This window comes from Lissotriton vulgaris, chromosome 9 (assembly GCF_964263255.1).
Source record: "Lissotriton vulgaris chromosome 9, aLisVul1.2, whole genome shotgun sequence".
NCBI classification, from domain to species: domain Eukaryota; kingdom Metazoa; phylum Chordata; class Amphibia; order Caudata; family Salamandridae; genus Lissotriton; species Lissotriton vulgaris.
The window spans coordinates 328,470,741-328,490,749 of NC_141697.1; the positions used below are offsets into that span (position 1 = coordinate 328,470,741).

The 20,009-nt window shown below is 48.7% G+C and overlaps 1 protein-coding gene across 5 annotated transcripts in view; it reads right to left on the bottom strand.

Moving 5' to 3' along the window:
- FOXN3 (forkhead box N3) overlaps nt 1-20,009 on the bottom strand; it is a 654,420-nt gene that overhangs the window by 480,320 nt on the left and 154,091 nt on the right. The window lies entirely within an intron of this gene.

The window sequence follows — 20,009 nt, forward strand, 5'->3', positions numbered from 1 at the left end:
GCCAATTAAAATTTAATTAATTACCAAAATAAAAATTAATTAACAATTGATTCAAAATAAATACCAATAAATACATTTAAATATCGAATTAATTATAATTAAATTACTTCCCACCCTATTCCCCTATAAACACACAACCCGCTACAGAATTAAATTACGCAAAAATTAAATAACATAAAATTCATTACTTAAAATAATTTATAAAATAAATATACACTTTTCACACATATACTAACATACAAAACACTTAAAAAAATTCGATATTATTAAAAATTCAATATATTTAATACCTATATTATATACTTCAATATTTTGACTTTCTATGTTCTTGAAATTCGATATTAAATTACTTACCTTAAATTCGATTTTTTTGTTGACTATATTCTGTCCATTCGATATCTTGTCCATTCTATATTTTGAAGTCGATATTTATGTAAGTCAGTAATCTACCATGTGTCCCCAGGATCGAGGTGTAGACGGTAAGCCAACAGAAAACACTCCACACACGTGATACTGTTCAATGGAGTTTATTAATAAGAGTAGAACAAATAAAGTACGAATAATAGTCTTTAGGTTCTAATGTTTATCAACCTGGAGTACTAGTAGGGTAAGCGAACCAACCGTCCTCCGCATGAATACCGGTCCCGGTATTCCCTAACGGAGGGCATTGTGCTGAGTAACGGCCGACAATGCCGTTTGAATCCTGATGTACTCCACAAGGGCAAATAGCGTTAGCGGGTTTGAAGAGCCCGTTTGATGAGCGCGCTAAAGCAACACAAATAGTTATAGTACTTTGTAGCGGGAGCACTTTCCCTGTCTCTCAACCGCTTTTAAAGGATAGGCAGTTAAAGGAGCAGCCGCTCGACCTTAACTCGCTTGCAACAATGTTTCTCTCGTTCAAGCACAGGCTGTTCTACGAGGGAGCAGCCGCTCCACCTCGAAGACCTAGGAACTTAGGGCCCCATTAGGATGGCGGGCGGGCTTTGCCCGCCCGCCATCCTATCGGAAATCGGGACCGCCCGCCCTAAGGGCGGGGGTCCCGCACGCAGCATTAGGATGTGCCCGCCACTGTGGCGGGCACATCCTGTATTTTTAGTATTGTGGCGGGCGGTGCTCTGTGCTCCGCCCGCCACAATACTAAAAATGCTGTGCAGCATTTACATAATCAAAGCGGCAGGCACCGCGCGGTGCCTACCGCTTTGATTATGTAAATGCAGGGGGGTACCACAGGTACCCCCCCGTGTGCCACCCCCCTTTGGCCTTCACTCTGGGGGCCCACAGGGGGCACCCAGAGTGAACACCGCATGCCTTTGGCATTGTAAAATGCTCATTGTAATAATGCGAGCGGTGTCTGACAGACACCGCCTGCATGTTACTCGTTTTCCGCCCCGGCCGCAAGGCGACCGGGGCGGAAAAGTGTCGGGCGGTGTTTTGCTCCGCCGTGGTCCCCCCCGCCATTCTAATATGGCGGGGGGGAATACAGGGAAGGATGGCGGGCGAATTTCCCCCGCCAGGCTGGCGGTGGCTACCGCCAGCCTGGCGGGGGCAATCCGCCCGCCATCCGAATGGGGCCCTTAGTATTCCAACTGAGAACGCTGGCAAAACACCTCCACGGTGCGCGTCTCCGTGCACTTCACTCTCGGGAATGCCTGGCCAGGCACTCGACCACGAGGAGCACCAAAGCTGGGGTGTGGTAAGAGAGCAGCCGCTCGATCTTACCTTCTCTAGCCAGATAGAAGCTCAGTCCGAGACTGCAGGAGCTTCCGTGGAGACGAGGTCCGTAGTCTCACAATCCCGAATAAACCCGCAAGGATCACAATATCCGACGCCCGTTCTCCATGACGGATGTCTTTTATGGGCGTGTTCTTCCTGCTTGTGACCCGCGCTAGGCATGTTGGGTCATGTAGTCCTCTCGCATGCCGACTTCCTTTCAGCCAAGCCGTCCAGAATAGAGTTAGCAGGCGGCATGGGGGGGGTAGGTGATTCCTGACAGTACATCCTCCTCCCATCGGGGCCGCCTCACGGACCCACACTCGCAGGATACCTCCTGTGGAACGACGCCACCAGTCGAGGCGCATGCACGCCGGCTCCCATGATTGTTCCTCCGGACCGTACCCTTTCCAAGCCACAAGGTAACACAGCTTGCCCCTCCGCCACTTCGAATCCCGTATGCCTCCTCCTCATACTCCACATCGGCATCCACCGACACCGACGAGGGCGGTGACCGCCCCCGAGAAGACGAGGGCTTGAGCAGAGAAATGTGAAACACTGGATGGATTCTCATCTGACTTGGTAGACACAGTTTCATGTTCACCGGGCTGACACATTTGGAAATACGATATGGACCGATGTACTTCGGATGAAACACGCTGTGTTTACGAAATCGCAGGTTCCTTGTTGAAACCCAGACGTAGTCGCCCACACCATACAAGGGCCCAGGTCTCCTTCTCTTGTCAGCCGAGGCTTTGTACGTGGCCTTGGCCGCCTCCAAGCATTTTCGTGAAAGCAAGAGAGTTTCCTTGATGCGTGCAACCCTCTCGGATGTCTCCGGCACCTGACTGTTCTTGACAGGGTGTAAAAAAGGGAGAAACCGGGGGTGATGTCCGTAGTTGCAGTAGAACGGCGATGCTTTCGTGGAGCTGTGCATGGCGTTGTTGTAGACGATTTCCGCTAGCCATAGGAGGTCCACCCATTCCTCCTTTCCCTGATCGATAAAACACCGCAGGTATTGCTTGAGGGTTTGGTTCAGGCGTTCAGTCTGTCCGTCCGTTTGCGGGTAGTAACTGGTAGACATGGCAAATGTGACGTGCAGGGCCGAACACCAGGTTTTCCAGAATTTGGCCGTGAACTGCGACCCCCTGTCAGATACAAATATACTGGGCAATCCGTGCAATCTCACAAACACATTTGTTAGCAACAGCAACGCCAGTTTACCAGCGGAGGGCACCTGCTTACAAGCGATGAAGTGTTCCATCTTTGTGAGGTAATCGACGACCACCAAGACCGCTGTGCACCCTTGGTCTACGGCAATCCCACAATGAAGTCCAAGGATATGTTTTCCCAAGGCCTGCAGGGCGTAGGAAGGGGTTGCAACAACCCTTGGGGCCTGCTGTGGTCCGCCTTCATGGTAGCACATGTATTACAAGCTGCAACCCATTGTTTGACGTCCGTTCTCATGGACGGCCACCAGAACTGTCTTCCGAGACTGTCTACCGTCTTCTCCACCCCGAGATGACCAGCGCAGGGTGAAATATGACACCAATTGAAAGCTTGTTTTCGAAGTCGTGGTGTTGGCAACAGTAGACGACGGCCCTGTACTGGCATCCCATCCTTGACTTGCCACTCCTTGTGGCTCTGAAGCCAGGTTCTCCAGGAGAAAGAGCGAATCCCTTGCTGGACCCCTTTTAGGAATGCTCCCGGCTGTATCACACCTAACACCGCATTCGGCCGGATGATAGAGTATACGTGCATGGGTAGCTGCGCCGAAACAGACGTCTGACGGGAAAGGGCGTCCGCCTTCCTGTTGTCCGAGCCTGGTCTGTAAGTGATACGGAAATGAAAGCCGGAAAAGAAGAGCATCCACCTCAGTTGTCGAGGAAAGAGGTGTCTTGCCGCCGTCATGAATTGCAGGTTTTGGTGGTCCGTGAACACTGTAACCACGTGCCTGGCTCCCATGAGCAGGTGCCCCCACTCCGTGAAGGCATCCTTGATCGCCAACAGTTCCTTCTCTGCAATGTGGTACTTCCTTTCAGCGTCGTTCAATTTCCTGAACATGAAGGCTACCAGATGTAGCACACTGGTTCGCTGGTGCCGTTGTGACAGTATGGCCCCCAGAGCCACTTCAGATGCGTCTGCCTCTTCCACATACAGCTGCTCCGGGTTGGGGTGGGCGAGGATAGGAGCTGTAACGAATGCCCTTTTCAGGGCCACAAACGGCGTGTGCGCTTCCGGGTTCTACACAAACGGTCGAGACTTCCTCAACAGCTGAGTAATCGGGGCTACGAGACCTGAGAATCCATCAATGAACCGCCTTTAAAAATTAGCGAACCCGATGAAGCTCTGCACATCCTTTATGCACTGCGGTGTTGGCCAGGCCTCCACTGCCCTTATTTTGCACTCAGCCATTTCCTCACCATCCGGACTCAACATCACCCCTAGGAATTCTACTAATGTGACGTGGAAGTCACACTTGCTGAGCTTACAGAACAGCCTGTGTTCTCTGAGTTTCTGCAGCACCATTGACACATGTTGTACATGGTCCTCTTCCGTAGCGGAATAGATGAGGATATCGTCGATGTACACAACGACGTTTACATCAAGCAGTTCACGGAACACCTCATTTAGGAAGAACTGAAAGGCCGCTGTGGCGTTACAGAGCCCAAACGGCATGACAAGGTTCTCGAAGAGTCCGAACCTGGTCTTGAAGGCCGTTTTCCACTCGTCACCGCTCCTCATGCGGACGAGATGGTATGCCCCCTTGAGATCCAGTTTCGTGTAGATCTTGGCTTTCTTTACCTGTTCCAGCAGCACGTTTATCAGTGGCAAGGGGTACGTATTCTTGACCGTGATAGCGTTCAGAGCCCTAAAGTCCACACAGTCCCTTAACTCCCCGTTGGCTTTCGGGATAAATAAGAGGGGCGATGCCGCCGGGGACTTAGAAGGCCTGATAAATCCAAGCCCCAGAAGTTTGTCAAGATAGGAGCGCAAATGGAGGTTCTCCGGTTCGGTTAAGGCGTATAGCCTACCGTTGGGTACACATGCTCCAGGAACCAGGTCGATTTGGCAGTCGTAGATTCTGTGTAGGGGGAGCACCTCTGCTTGCACCTCGTCAAATACATCTGTGTAATCACAATATACCCCTGGAAGAACCACCGCTTTCTCCGCTGCCGTGGCCACCACTTGACCAGGTACCTGTTCACCGGCATGGAACGCCTGTGTCATACGGCAGTTCTGGAGACAGTACTGGGTGTCCATGTGTAAGTCTTGGGTTTCCCAATCCATTGAGGGATTGTGCTTTCGGAGCCAGAGCAACCCCAAAATGATTCCGTACTGCGGAGCCCGTATTACGCTGAAGTCGATCGTTTCTTTGTGCTGTTCCCCGTATCGTACAGGAACCCCTCCCGTGTGATGATCGATGGGTCCCGTGACCAGTTTTCTACCATCCAAGGCATACACGTCCTCCGGGGACTCCTTGGGTATTAGAGGGATGCCTAATCGCAGCGCCTCCTCTTGATCCATGAACTAGCCAGTGGCCCCTGAATTGACCATGGCCACCACAGGAATCCAAGATGCCTGAACCCCCACGTGGATGGTGATAAAGAAATGTTGATGACGTACTTGATCCAAGCGTAGCAAAGAAGGGATACATGTATGACTCCGAGAGGCCCCTTCTCTGTTCCGGGAGTCTATAGGTTTTCCGCCTGAGTGTCTACTGCTGCCGTAACAGACTGATTGGCCGGAAACCGACTGTTCTTGGGCTTGGCCGAGCATTCCCATACAAAATGCCCCTTCTTGCCGCAATACAAACAGAGGCCCTGCTTGCGGCGTGATTCCTTCTCGGTTGCCGTGAGACTGGCTGTGATGGTTCCAATGTCCATTGGTTCTGCCCTTGAGGTGTTGTTTGTTTCGGTGGTTCCCTGGGACCCATAAGAAGGTAGAGGTTTTCCTTTCTTCTTATGGTCGCCTCTGCGTTCACCCAAGCGATGATCCAGGCGCAAAACCAGGTTAATTAAACCTTCGCATGTCTTGGGCTGTGGATCAATCTGTGCGATAACGTCTTTCAGTTCCTCGCTCAACCCTTGATGGAAGAGCGCAGATTGCTTCGAGGCAGGCCACTTGGTTTCAGCAACTAGCTGTCTGAACGGATTCAAATATGTTAAGAGATCGTTGCTGCCTTGGCGGAGTTCCAGCAAGTCCCTGTCTGCAGTGTAGGAATCGGCCCTTCTGTCAAATACCTTCACGAACTCCTCACGAAAGGCCTCCCAATCGCATAAGAGAGGGTCGTCACGGCTCACCAACGGAACAGCCCATTGGGTGGCGTTCCCAGCCAGATACGAGATAATAAAAGCCACTCTGGCTTGATTCGTAGGGAACGATTTTGGCTTACAGGAGAGGTGCAAGGTCACTTGAGTCAGGAAAACCTGCACCGTATTGGGATCTCCGCTGTATCTCTCAGGTGTGGCCAGGGGTATGGAGACGGGCATCTCCACCACTACCGCCGAAGAAGAGGTTGTGGGTGCAGGTCCGGTACTGAAAGGGTTTCGTTGCACGGTGTCAAGCCTGGCCCTCAGGTCTGCTGTTTCCAGCCTGGAGGCTGAGAGTTCACTTTGCACAGCAGCCAGGGCTGCTAACACGTCTTCCAGGGTGGCCATCGTCTTCCACCCGACCGGGAGGATGATTGAGTTTTTAAAGGTCGGATATTATGTAATCTACCATGTGTCCCCAGGATCGAGGTGTAGACGGTAAGCCAACAGAAAACACTCCACACACGTGATACTGTTCGATGGAGTTTAATAATAAGAGTAGAACAAATAAAGTACGAATAATAGTCTTTAGGTTCTAATGTTTATCAACCTGGAGTACTAGTAGGGTAAGCGAACCAACCGTCCTCCGCATGAATACCGGTCCCGGTATTCCCCAACGGAGGGCACTGTGCTGAGTAACGGCTGACAATGCCGTTCTAATCCTGATGTGCTCCACAAGGGCTAACAGCGTTAGCTCGTTTGAAGAGCCCGTTTGATGAGCGCGCTAAAGCAACACAAATAGTTATAGTACTTTGTAGCGGGAGCACTTTCCCTGTCTCTCAACCGCTTTTCAAGGTTAGGCAGTTAAAGGAGCAGCCGCTCGACCTTAACTCGCTTGCAACGATGTTTCTCTCGTTCAAGCAAAGGCTGTTCTACGAGGGAGCAGCCGCTCCACCTCACAGACCTAGGAACTTAGTATTCCAACAGAGAACGCTTACAAAACATCTCCACAGTGCGCGTCTCTGTGCACTCCACTCACGGGAATGCCTGGCCAGGCACTCGACCGCGAGTAGCACCAAAGCTGGGGTGTGGTAAGAGAGCAGCCGCTCGATCTTACCTTCTCTAGCCAGATAGAAGCTCAGTCCGAGACCGCAGGAGCTTCCCTGGAGACGAGGTCCGTAGTCTCACAATCCCGAATACGCCGGCAAGGATCACAATATCCGACGCCCGTTCTCCACGGCGGATGTCTTTTATGGGCGTGTTCTTCCTGCTCGTGACCCGCGCTCGGCATGTTGGGTCATGTAGTCCTCTCGCATGCCGACTTCCTTTCAGCCAAGCCGTCCAGAACACAGTTAGCGAGCGGCATGGGGGGGAGGGGGGGAGGTTATTCCTGACAAAGTCGATATTTTTAACTCGATATTTTGTGTAGTTACCTTTGGCATAGATTTTGGGCAACTCTGTGGAATTCTGTGGAGTGAAACTCTGCGAGCTCCACCCAGGCCTAGTTATCACATCTTCTAGCGGTATTCAGATCCAATATTAGTACAGTTGGTCAGATTATATGGTTTCTGTCCCATTAAATGCAAGACTGTGGACATTGATCAGGGATCGCTATACGCTGCCTTGTGGACCTCCGCACCTTGTTTGATCTTGCCCCAAGGGCAAAACTTTGGGAGGTCTTGGAAAGGGCTGGGGTCTCTATGGGGTTTTTGTCTATAATTTAGGCCTTCTATGCAGAGAATTTTGCAAAGGTTAGGTTGGGTCCAGCAGGGGAATTGACGGAGGATTTTCCCATTAGGAGAGGCGTCAGACAAGGCTGTGTTTCCGCCTCTATGCTCTTCCTCTTATATATAAATGGATGCATCCGCTACCTTTCAGAATGAGAAAATAACTCACCCAAAATTGCGGGACACAAAATATGGGGTATTATTTTCGCATGACGATACCCTGTAGCACTCTAAAACTGCAAGGGGACTATCTATTCTCTTGGGAAAATTCTGTTTTTTTATTAAGGAGCACAGTTTAGAAATTAATAGTAATAAATCAAAATATATGGTATTTAGTGCCCGCAAAACACCCAAAGGTAAGGTAGCCTCAGAGGGTGAGTTGTTGGGCAGGATTAATTAATTTGATTATATGGGTGTGAGATTCAATGACTTCCACAGATGGCTGCCCCAGTTTGAGAAAAGTCTACTATCTTTAAAGCAAAGAGCAGGGTCCATCATAAGACTTACCAATGTTATTGGATTTTACACTTTGAGAAAGAATTGCATTGATCACTGAATGGAACCGCATCTTAATGACATATGTATTTCCTCTTTGTAATATTTTTTCGTTTTTACCTCATTTAAAAAAATGTTTTATATTGTGCCTTTTATGGTTCAATTGAGCTGAAATAAAGGAAAATGATAAAATGATGATGATGACTTATGTCTAAAAATAAGAAAAACAGCTATTCCACGCAATCAGCTCACAAAAGCTCCACTACTAACATCAGTGTTTCTTCTTCGAAAAAGACAATTTCCTGTAACATATATCTCTAGTACTGCACATAACGATCTAGCAACAAAAGTTAAACCACAGTTTCTAAAGGGCATGTTACTTTTTCAGGTCTATTAATCACTCTGAGATTACTCTTTAAATGACTTATTCCAACCTTATTTTTACTATAATGTTGGGTTTTTCCTTTGGGGATGGCTGAAAATAATCCTGGATTTTCCATTGCCTCTTTTTTGGCCACTAACACTTATCCTATCCGTAACATTTACCCTAATCCAAAACCCTATATTAAATGTTATCAGTAATCTTTAGCGTATTTATAAATTTGACTGTAAAACTGACCCTAAGTTTACCCTCATTATACTACTTACTTACTACCTAAACTTAATCGTTACACTAACCATAAGCCTTTCCTTCACTCTAATCCTAACATATTAAATACTTCTAACCCTAGCCCAATTTTCTTCTTTACTGCTACCCTAAACCAAACTCTAAACATGACCCTAATTTACACACTTAAACTAATATGAATATGCATACTCATCTCAGAGATTTCAGTTTTCAAAGTGTTATGGCCCCGAGATTTGTGACCCGGCAAGATTTTTGGCTCAAGATAAACATGCCACCAATAGTGTATATTATTGTATTTCAACCCAGATCCATGCAAATTCTAGACATGAATTTCAACATTATGTCACTGATTGTTCTCAAGAATCATAAAAAGCCTGCCATGATGACTGGCCAACACAAACACTGCCATCATTACCGTTTCTACACTTACAAGCCTCCACCTTGAGTGTCGATAACAATCCTGAATAATGCCACCTATCAAAAGATCATCCTTGGGCCAGAGAAAAACTCAGTGGGAGCCAGTAATTTGGGCAGCATGGGGCTGTCCACACATGCACACATATACATACTCACACTCGCTCATCTATATGCACACTCACACATGCAGCAGTAAACATTAAACAAGCATAGCCAATAGGTCTCGCCTTTGGGACCTTATAAGTGTTTAGCCATGCAACAGTTTATGTTGTTGCACCAAGGATATTGTGCTGGATAACTAAACACTTATAAGATCCCAAAGACGAGACCTATTGGCTACATTCTTAGCACCAATTTAACCAGAGAGGCAGCTGGATGCTGTTGTGTGTAACATGCATAAAAGAGGTAATCATATAAGATCCAGTAAAATCCATATGTCAATCGTGTTAAGGCAGAGATGCAGCTGAATAAGTAAAACTATTTTGATTGGGCTGGACAGGAAGTTGGTATCTTTCCCAATAAAGTAATGGAGTAAATGGGTGCCAATTTAGGGAATATTTTGATCAAACGTATTTCAATGGTAAACGCTCATATATACACTCATATACATGAGTTGAAAGTCTTCAGGGGAATCTCAGTCGGTAAGACAGTTTGCAGACCCAGTTGTCCTCCTTTTCAAGCACTGCACAGTGCACATCCGTGACGGCCTTGGTAAAAGATGGCCGCCCACTTCCTTGGTCGGGAACAAACACTACACCACTGAAGAGGAAACGCACAGTAGCCTGACATCCGTAGGGAGGGCAGTCAAGGGAAGCAGAAAAGAACACTGCTGCGCAGCAAGTCCAAACCAGGCACACTAAGCACTGGCTCTGAGCACCGGATGCCCGCATTAATAAAGTATGCAAGTTCCAGTGCTTGTAGCCCGTAGGTACAGCTTGTGAGCGCTAAATGTTGTGCTAACAAGCACATTCACGGAAGTAAAGTGGCAATAGAGCGTGCTCGTGCGACCAGGCGGCAGCAGAGACACACACACACACGTGCGGTGCGCCACATGTTGATTCACACACTGGGCTCTTCATCCTCCAATCCTGGTGCGTAGCTCCTATTCGCCCTCCAACCACTCCTGGTGCGTTCAACACAACACACATAATTGCCTGATCAGGTCACCTTTGTAAAGAACAAGATCATACCTACGCGAAATGCAGTCAAGCAGGAACGTCATGTTGAAAACAAACAAAAACAGAAAAGAAAAGGGAGTCAGAAGCGAAGGCCTAAAGTCCTACGAATATATCTCATTTAAAGCTGCAGAACAGGGGAACAATGTGCGCTCAGAAGTCTTTATTCAGTCAGATCAAGGAGCGCTGCGCCTGCAAACCAGAAAGGAGACCTGGGCGAAGACCCTCTTCAAAGGGATTGTATTGTGTGAAGCTATTGACTTTGGCCTTCTGTTCCAGGGTAAATCCTATCTCTTTACTCATGTAAGAGACAGAGAGCGAGAGAGAGCCCGGAGTACTCCGTGCTTGCACGGTCAGTCTTCTAATTTTCAAGCACACACTCATGCTATGGCGCACCCCTGCTCGCTCCCGCAAGGTGGATGCCGCCACAAGCACGAGTGTGTGCTTAAAAATGACCAGAGCGACGGCTAAAGGTCCTCCTATGCAGCGCATGTGCGCTGCGTAGGCGAGACCTAAAAAAACGTACCGGGCTGCAGCAGTGCGCTCGGTGGCAAGAGGGAAGCCTTCAAGGTTCCAGGAGGGTTGGGACTGCCAACTCCTCTCATTGGCTTTGGTCAGCCCATGAGAAGAGGCAGCTGTTTCTTACTAGCCACAGAGTGGGATGGGTTCATTGAGAGTTGCTGACACCACCCCACTCTGGAATGTGGTGCCACTGATTGACACTCACCTCTGGGCACTTACAGCTTAAAAGCGAAGCGACCAGGTCCGAGGCTATCAGTAACGCACCCCCTCATCATGAAGGGGAAGACCTTCAGGTGCTTTGCAGGGCTGAAGATGTCTTTCTGACAGGGCTATTACATTTTCGGCCTGGCAAAGTTCAGCTTAGGCAAGCAGGCACCCGCAAATTTAACACATGTTCAGGCCCTGGCTATCTGACCTGGACATAGAGTTTCTGTCAGGCTGATCTTTGCTCAGCCTGACAGACACTCTTTATATCTGCAGAAAGATGGGGGATGGGCCATGGCTGGAACGACTATTATTTGCCAATAATGAGCACGTTTCCTGACTAAAATTCTAGGCAAGGCAGATAACAACCAATCTACTTAGAGAACATTTGGATGGTTATGATTTACCTGTAGACTGGCAATATGGATAACAGTACAAAAAGGGAAAGATTCTACCTTTCTCAACACAATACACTCAACAGGCATGGAGCATTAGATATGTTACAAGTTCAGCCACAGACTAGACAAACTGGAAGTGGCCTGTCAGTTGTCAGTGTCTATGATATTATGTATGTTCTTTTATAACCAAGTAAGTGCCAGAGGAGCTTCACCAGACATAGCCCATGGTGGAGCCCTCTAGCCTACTGGTGAATACCTAGGCTGACTGCATTCCATCTTGCACCCTTTATGTTCACTAAAAGCCAAAAAAATGAAGGTGCATTGTATGTTTCTCAGCCGAAGATTATACTCCTAGTAAGCTAAACAAAAATCTACAAGAGGACACAAACAATTCGATATTTGTTTAATAGGATAAAGGAGTACACTGTATTTCCCATCAACCATCTGCACAGGAACAAAAGCTTCAACCACATCGACATACTCAATGGGTTACAGTATGGAATCAACCCAACACACACACACGGTCACATCCTCAACCTTGTCTTCACAACATTACGAACAATTGAATCCAAAACACCCATAATCTTGAACTGGACTGACCATTTGCCATTCCTATCTCTCTTGGACTGAACTGACCACTTTGCAATCCTATCTCCCTGCTCAGAGTCCTACCAACAAACCAAGATCCACACAATAAAAAGAAAAGCCTTCAGATCCTTCAAAGATTCTCCATAGGCAACCTAGTTTTTGAAGTCATCTATCACCTCACCAACTCCAAGTCCGATGCCAACACCCTTCTAAACATCTTCAACACTTTTGCAAAGCAAATTGAACACCCACCCTCCAATTAAAACACACCAAGTGCAAGCCAAAGCCTTCAGCGCCCTGGTGCTATAAAGAACGTACTGACAATAAACAAACCATCTGCAAACAGAAAAGATAATGGAAGATCTCCCAATGACCTTGTGATATTGAGGTCTCTACCCGCAACATGTAGACAGCTCATCACATTGGCTAAATCAAAGTACTATACCAACACTGTCAAAGAAGCCATCACCAGAAACAGAACACTGTTCAGGACAATCAAGCACTACATCAACCACCTATTAGACCCACCTATTTAACACTCCACAGAAAATTGCAATGGCATCAACCTTTGCTTCAGTGAAAAAATACAGAAGATCAAAAGCATGATGACAACAGCAAGCCTGCTTCATCTCTTAATATCACCCCTTCCTGTTTAATCCCACAATGCTCAAAAGCCTATCTCTTGCAGATCTCACAATGGTACTCAACTGCCTCAAAGCCACTTCTTATAAAGATGATGTCTCCCCATATCCTTTATCGAAGATCGCTCTCTGTCTCTGGAGATTCTCTCTCAACACTACTCACCATTGTCAATGCCTCCCTCAATCAAGACATCCTCCCAGAAGCTCTCAAGAAAGGTCAGATCCTCCCACTCCTAAAGTAACCTACACTAGACCCTGATACTTCACCAACTACCAGCCCATCACTAATCTACAATTCATTAGCAAGGTCATTAAAACAGCAGTCTATGTTCCACTCCAAGATGGATTAGTTACTTACCTGTAATCCTAGTTCTCTTCCAGGGGTATCCTCAACAAAGTCATAAGCATTAGAATATTCCCGCCCATGCGCGGGACCCCGGAAACACTATATTATATGTGCCCCACACATATATATATATATATATATAATATATATATAAAAACAAGCATTAGCAGCCAAATCGCATTAGAGCTGAAATATGCTGTGAAGAATTTCCACCATACATATATAATAAGCATTAGAAACATGAGTAACAACACCAAAGATTGTTTAGAAATTGTTTTAATGCTCAGAAAGCAGTAGAAATTCTCATAATTCACTGGAAGCATAAGACTATAAACTACCCAAACAGATTCCTCAAGGAGGCTTGCCCTACTTGAGTATCGGTCCTGGAATCAGATTCGAGGCAGTAATGCCTTGTAAAGGTATGCACTGATTTCCAGGTTGCAGCCTTGCAAATTTCCGACATGGGAACGTCATGCAAGAAAGCCACTGTAGCAGCCTTCCCTCTAGTGGAATGCGCTTTTGGAGACATCAACAAAGGTTTGCCTGCTAGTTGATAGGCCAACTTAATGCAAGAGACAATCCATCTGGAAATGGACCTCTTTGCTGCTGGAAAGCCAGTTCTCATTGAGCCATAGTTCACAAACAGTTGGTCCGTTTTCCTAATCCCTTTAGTCTTTTCCAAATAAAACTTAAGAACTCTTTTAAGATCTAAGGAGTGAAGTGACCGCTCGGCCGGGGTCGTAGGATTTGGAAAAAAGGAAGGGAGGGAAATAGACTGATTTATATGAAAATCAGAGATGACCTTAGGCAAGAAAGATGGGTGAGCCCTTAGGACTACTCTGTTGTGGTGGAATACCGTATAAGGTTCCTTCGCACAGAGCGCTTGTATCTCACTTACTCTGCGCGCAGAGGTAATCGCCACCAAAGAAGCTGCCTTCCAAGAGAGATGTTGTAAGGAAGCCTTGTGGATGGGCTCGAAAGGAGGAGACATTAACCTTGATAGAACTAGGTTTAATTCCCACGGAGGAGAAGGATTTCGCACAGGGGGATACACTTTCTTCAATCCCTGGAGGAAATCCTTGACCACTGGAACCTGAAAGAAAGACACCTGATCAGGTGACTTTCTGTAAGCCACAATAGCTGACAAATGCACTCTAATTGAAGCGTACTTTAAACCAGCAGTTGCGAGGGAAAGGAGGTATGGTAAGATGACGTCCTCCTGCCCCTTAGTCGGATCCAAATGATTATCTCTACACCATAAGTAGAACCTTTTCCACTTGAAGGCATAGGATGCTCTCGTGGACGGTCTCTTAGCCTCCTTTAAAATGTTCATGCATTCTGGAGGCAGGTTCAAATGTCCGTATTGCAGGACCTCGGGAGCCATGCTGTTAGGTTCAATGATGGGAGGTTGGGATGCATTATCCTACCGTTCATTTTGCTCAACAGGTCCGGCCTGCAAGGGAGTCGTTTGTGTGGACACACAGACAGATGTAGAAGGTCCGGATACCACCACTGCCGAGGCCAGTCTGGGGCAATCAGGATCATTACCATGTTTGTCCTGAGGAGCTTGGAAACCACTCTCGGAATCAGTGCCAGGGGAGGAAACGCGTATGCGAACATCCCTGCCCAATCCAACAGCAGAGCGTTCCCCTGCGTCCCTGGCCTGTGGAACCTGGACGCGAAGGCGTGGCATTTGGTGTTTTCGTCGTCTGCAAACAAGTCTATGGATGAACGCCCCCAGCAACGAAAAAGCTCTTCTACTACTTCGTCGCTTAGCACCCAGTCTGGCTGATCTTCGAAGTGCCGGCTGAGTGCGTCTGCCTTGACGTTCAACTCGCCCGGAAGGTGCACCGCCACTACTGTGAGACATCGAGCGAGAAGCCAATGCCATATTGCCTGAGCCTCTCGAGACAGTGGGCGAGATTTTGTGCCTCCTTGTTTGTTCAGATAGAACATGGTTGTCGTATTGTCCGTCTGAACCAGGACTGAGCTGAATTTGATCGCTGGCAGGAAAGCTTTGAGAGCCAGGAATACCGCTCTGAGTTCCATCATGTTGATGTGGTATGTCTGCTCCTGCGCAGACCACTGGCCTTGAATCTGAAGCGGACCCATGTGTGCTCCCCAGCCTTGCAGGGAGGCATCTGTCACTATAGATTGGGACGGAATGGGTTGGTGAAATGGCACCCCCACCATCACATTGCTCCTCCGAGTCCACCATCTGATGGACTCTTTTGTCGCCTGGGAAAGATTGATCCGATCTTCCCAACGTCCTGTCGCTTGGTCCCACTGATGCTCCAGAGCCTGTTGTAGAGGACGCATTCTCAGCCTGGCGTTTGGGATGAGAAAGATGCAGGACGCCATGGAACCCAGTAGAGATGCTACTTGTCGTGCTGTTGGAGGCCGAGACTCTAGCAGGATCCCACATTTCTGTTTCATGGAAGAAAGTCTCTCCTCCGAAGGAAACGCTTTTCCCACGCTTGTGTCCAGAACGGAGCCTAGGTAGTGGATGGATTGCGTAGGCCGCTGGACTGACGTCTCCAGGTTCACATGGAGGCCGAGCCTGTGAAGTTGGTGCAGGCACAGTTGCAGATCTTGCGTTACCCGTACCGGAGATGGACCCTTTAGGAGCCAGTCGTCCAGGTATGGGTAAATGAAGAGACCCTTCTTGTGAAGAAAAGCCGCCACCACTGCCATGCATTTGGTGAAGACTCGTGGTGCGGACTTGAGACCGAAGGGTAACACCTTGTACTGGTAGTGTTTGTTTCCCACAACAAACCTTAGGTACTTGCGATGTTGTTGCGCAATCGGGATGTGAAAGTACGCATCTTGCAGATCCACCGAACACATCCAATCTCCGGCTTGTAGATGAGGACATATCTGGTGAAGCGCTAACATGCGGAACTTTTCCTTGACGATAACCTTGTTTAGGAGTCGTAGGTCTAGTATTGGTCTGAACTTGTCCTACTGATCTTTTTTGGGGACAAGGAAATATCTGGAGTACACTCCTTTTCCTCTTAGAGCGAGAGGAACTTCTTCTATCGCTCTTTTTTGCAGCAGGATTTTTACCTCTCGTCGGAGCAAGCTTAGTTGGTGAGGGCAAGAGCTCTTCGGAGGGACGCTCTTTGGAAGAGCACGGAAACGTATCCTGTATCCATTGCGCAGTATATTCAGCACCCACTGATCTCTTGTGATGCTGACCCACTCTGCCAGGTGTTGTGAAGCACTTCCTCCCACTGGAGTGGGCAACGGCGTCAGAGGAAGCCACTGTTCAGGCCTTTCCTCCTCTTGTGGTGTTGGAGGACTGTTGGTGACCTCCTCTACCTCTGCTGGGCTTGCCACGAAACTGGGGTTTCCCTTGAGTTTTGGTTTGGGACCACTGAGGGGTTTGAACCCTCTGTTGAGCCCCTCTTCCCCTGTTGGTCTTGGAGCGGCGCTTGAATTCCTTTTTCTTCTCCAAGCCCACCGCCTTCACCGTGTCCAGCTCAGTCTTCATTCGGGTCATCTCTTCGTCCGCATGTTCGCCGAAGAGAGCGGACCCCGAAAAGGGAAGATTCAGAATCCGATGCTGAGCATCCGGTTTCAGACCTGTAAGGCGCAACCAGGCCGATCTTCAGGCACAAACTCCATGGGAATAGGAATGAGCCGAAAGCACCGCCCCATCCGCGGCCGTGCTTATCATCTGGTTCGCCACCAGACACCCCTCCGTAACAGTTTCTTCAAAGTCCTGCTGGTCCTCTTTTGGTAGCTTGGCTTTGAATCTTTCCATAGAGTCCCATAAGGCTCTGTCATACCGACCCAGAAGCGCAGCTGCACTAGCGACCTTAAGAGTGGAGGCAGCAGAGTTGCAAACCTTTCGACCCCAGGAGTCTTGAGTTTTGCTGTCCTTATCCGGCGGGACTGAAGAGGAACCAGCAACCGCATGTGTCTTCCTTGCCGCCGCCACAATGACAGAGTCTGCTGGAGGGTCCGATTTTACAAATACCGGGTCAGAAGCCGCCGGTTTGTACTTTTTCTGAATGCGTGCCGGGACTGCTCTGATTGCTGCTGGGGTTAGGAAAACCTCCTTGACAGGGTCCATAATCCCCGGAACCAAAGGCAGCAGAGGTCTGGAGATGGCCTTCTTGTGTAAGGTTTCGAAAATGACTGTCGTCGTTACTTGAGGGACAGACATCTCAATGTTCAGTTTAAGCGCACCTCTTTGCAGTACATCCAGATACGTGCCAATATCATCCACTGGGGAGGACCTGGACGTTGGACTGTCCGTCAAAGTCGGGGAGTAGTCCCTCTTGGACGATCTGATAGAAGAGGTTGAAGAAGTAGACAGAGTACGTCTATGTCTACGGTGAGCACTGAGTCTCCGCTCCCGTGACCTCCTTGAATGCTCCTCCCGTCTAGGGGAGCGAGATCTGATCTGATCCCTTGTCCGATGTTCCTTTCTAGGAGATCGGGATGTCCTGGGAGATCTGGCTGGCGATCTCACAGGAGACCTGCCCCTAGGAGAGCGAGATCTTTTCCGACCTTCCATTCTAGGTTCCCCTCTAGGAGAGCGGGATCTTCTTGGCGCTTTGGTGGGTAGTTTCACAGGGGATGTGCGCCTGGGAGGGCTACGCTTGTCCATCTCCTCCACCAGGTCTTGGAGAGGAGACCTGTGGTCTGGGCTGGCATATTCCTGCATACGCTTGGTAGGCCCAGCATCTTGCCAATGGTCCAAGGATCTGTACCATCTAGGTGACAGTCTGATGCGCCCTGCCGATGGATCTGGACGATGCTCAGGAGTTCTGTGTATAGGGCTTCTGGACCTTGAATGCTCAGTTGAGGAGCCAGAGGACCGATAAGATGAATGGTGAGAAGCAGATTCCGTCACCATGATCGTATCCGAATGTCTCGACGTCGAGCGTTCTTTTCTCACCGTCGAACGCCTTCGGGGAGTCGGAGGATCAAACAATCTCGACCCCGAATGTCCATGAGACGTTCTGTAGTCTCTCGACGTTGAGCGGCGATGAGTAGCCGTCAACGGAGCCCTCTGCTTCGACGTCGAACGGCGGTGTCCAGCCGCCGACGAAGACCTCTGCCTCGACGTCGACCGATGATGTCCTGTTGCCGACGGAAGCTTTTCTCTCGACGTCGAACGACCTCGTCCTGTCGTCGACGGAGCTTTCTGCCTTGACGTCGAACGGCGATGGTCGGTCGTCGACGGAGATCTCTGCCTCGACGTCGAATGCCTGTGCGACGACGGCGAAGGGGTATTGGGCACCCTCGACGCCAAGCGCTGATGCTGCACTGACGGAGACTGTGTCCTCGACGCCGATCGACGTGCTACTGTCGACGGCGGAGGGGTCTTGGTCCTCGACGCCGATCGCCGCTTCTTGGACGATGGCGGAGGGGTCACACTTCTCGACGCCGGTCGTCGCCTGGTTGACGACGGCGAAGTGACCTCCCTCGACGCCGGTCGTCGCCTGGTTGACGACGGCGGAGGGGTAATGGATCTCGACGCCGACCGTCGCCCGGTTGTCGACGGCGGAGTAGCCTTCCTCGACGCCGATCGTCGCCCGGTTGACGACGGCGGAGGGGATTTCGACGACGGAGCTGGTTCTTTCGACGTCGTCGACGTACCTGGTCTTCTTCTCGACGGCGAGCCCGCCGTCGACGGTAGTTTCGAAGAGGAAATCTCCACCTGTGGTTCTTTTCTCAGCGCCGAGCCCGACGCTGAAGTTGAAGGGTATGAAGACTTCTTTCTTGAAGATGTATGAGTCTTCTTGGAGCCCTTCTTCACTGGAGATCTCCCTCTTGAAGCTCTGTGAGCCAGGCCATAAATTCGAATTCTTTCCCTGTCCTTGAGAGTTCTTCCTGACAGGTTCTCACAATGTGGACAGGTGCCTCGATCATGATCTTCAGGCAGGCAAAGGATACAGACGTCGTGGCTGTCTGATTTTGCCTTCTTGTTACCACAAGAAGGGCATTTATCAAAGAGTGAAGGCATTCTCAGAGGAAAATGCTCACCAAACTGCTGAAAACAAGCAGTATCTTACTTGACTAGATGTTAGACGTCGAAGTAAGAGCAAAAGTTGACAAAAAAGAAGTATTTTTCTGTCAAAAACCAGAAAAATAGTGGAGCTGTGTAACCAGGGTCCTTCACTGAAGGAGCCGGAAAGAACAACTGACCTAACTGTCACCCCTGGGGCATGATGGGATACAGGGGGTCATGAGTGCCTTAAAGGCACAGTGTCAGTTTTTTGCTATTCAGCTACAGGTTAGCTTTTCAGTCTTTTTAGACTGTGTGTTTGCAATGCAGCCTGGGAGCTTCTTATGCTTCCAGTGAGTTATGAGAATTTCTACTGCTTTCTGAGCATTAAAACTATTTCTAAACAATCTTTGGTGTTGTTTCTCATGTTTCTAATGCTTATTATATATGTATGGTGGAAATTCTTCACAGCATATTACAGCTCTAATGTGATTTGGCTGCTATTGCTTGTTTTTATATATATATTATATATATATATATGTGTATATATATGTGGGGCACATATAATATAGTGTTTCCGGGGTCCCGCGCATGGGCGGGAATATTCTAATGCTTATGACTTTGATGAGGATACCCCTGGAAGAGAACTCATCAGTGCTAACCATCTCCTGCACAACTACCTGCCTGGCTTCCGACCAAGCTGTAGTATGGAGACCTCTACCGTACAAATCCTAGACAATGTCCTCTTGACCAGAGATGAAGATGAACCTGCTGCATCATGATATTGCTGGACCTCTCCTCTACCTTTGCCACAATTGAACATACCATCCTAACATGCACATTAGAGTCTTGAATGGGATTCACTGACAACACTGTTGGACCCGGCCTTGTGGCGTGGCCCTCGCTGACCCTCCATAACCCAGACCGACGGACAGAACTAATT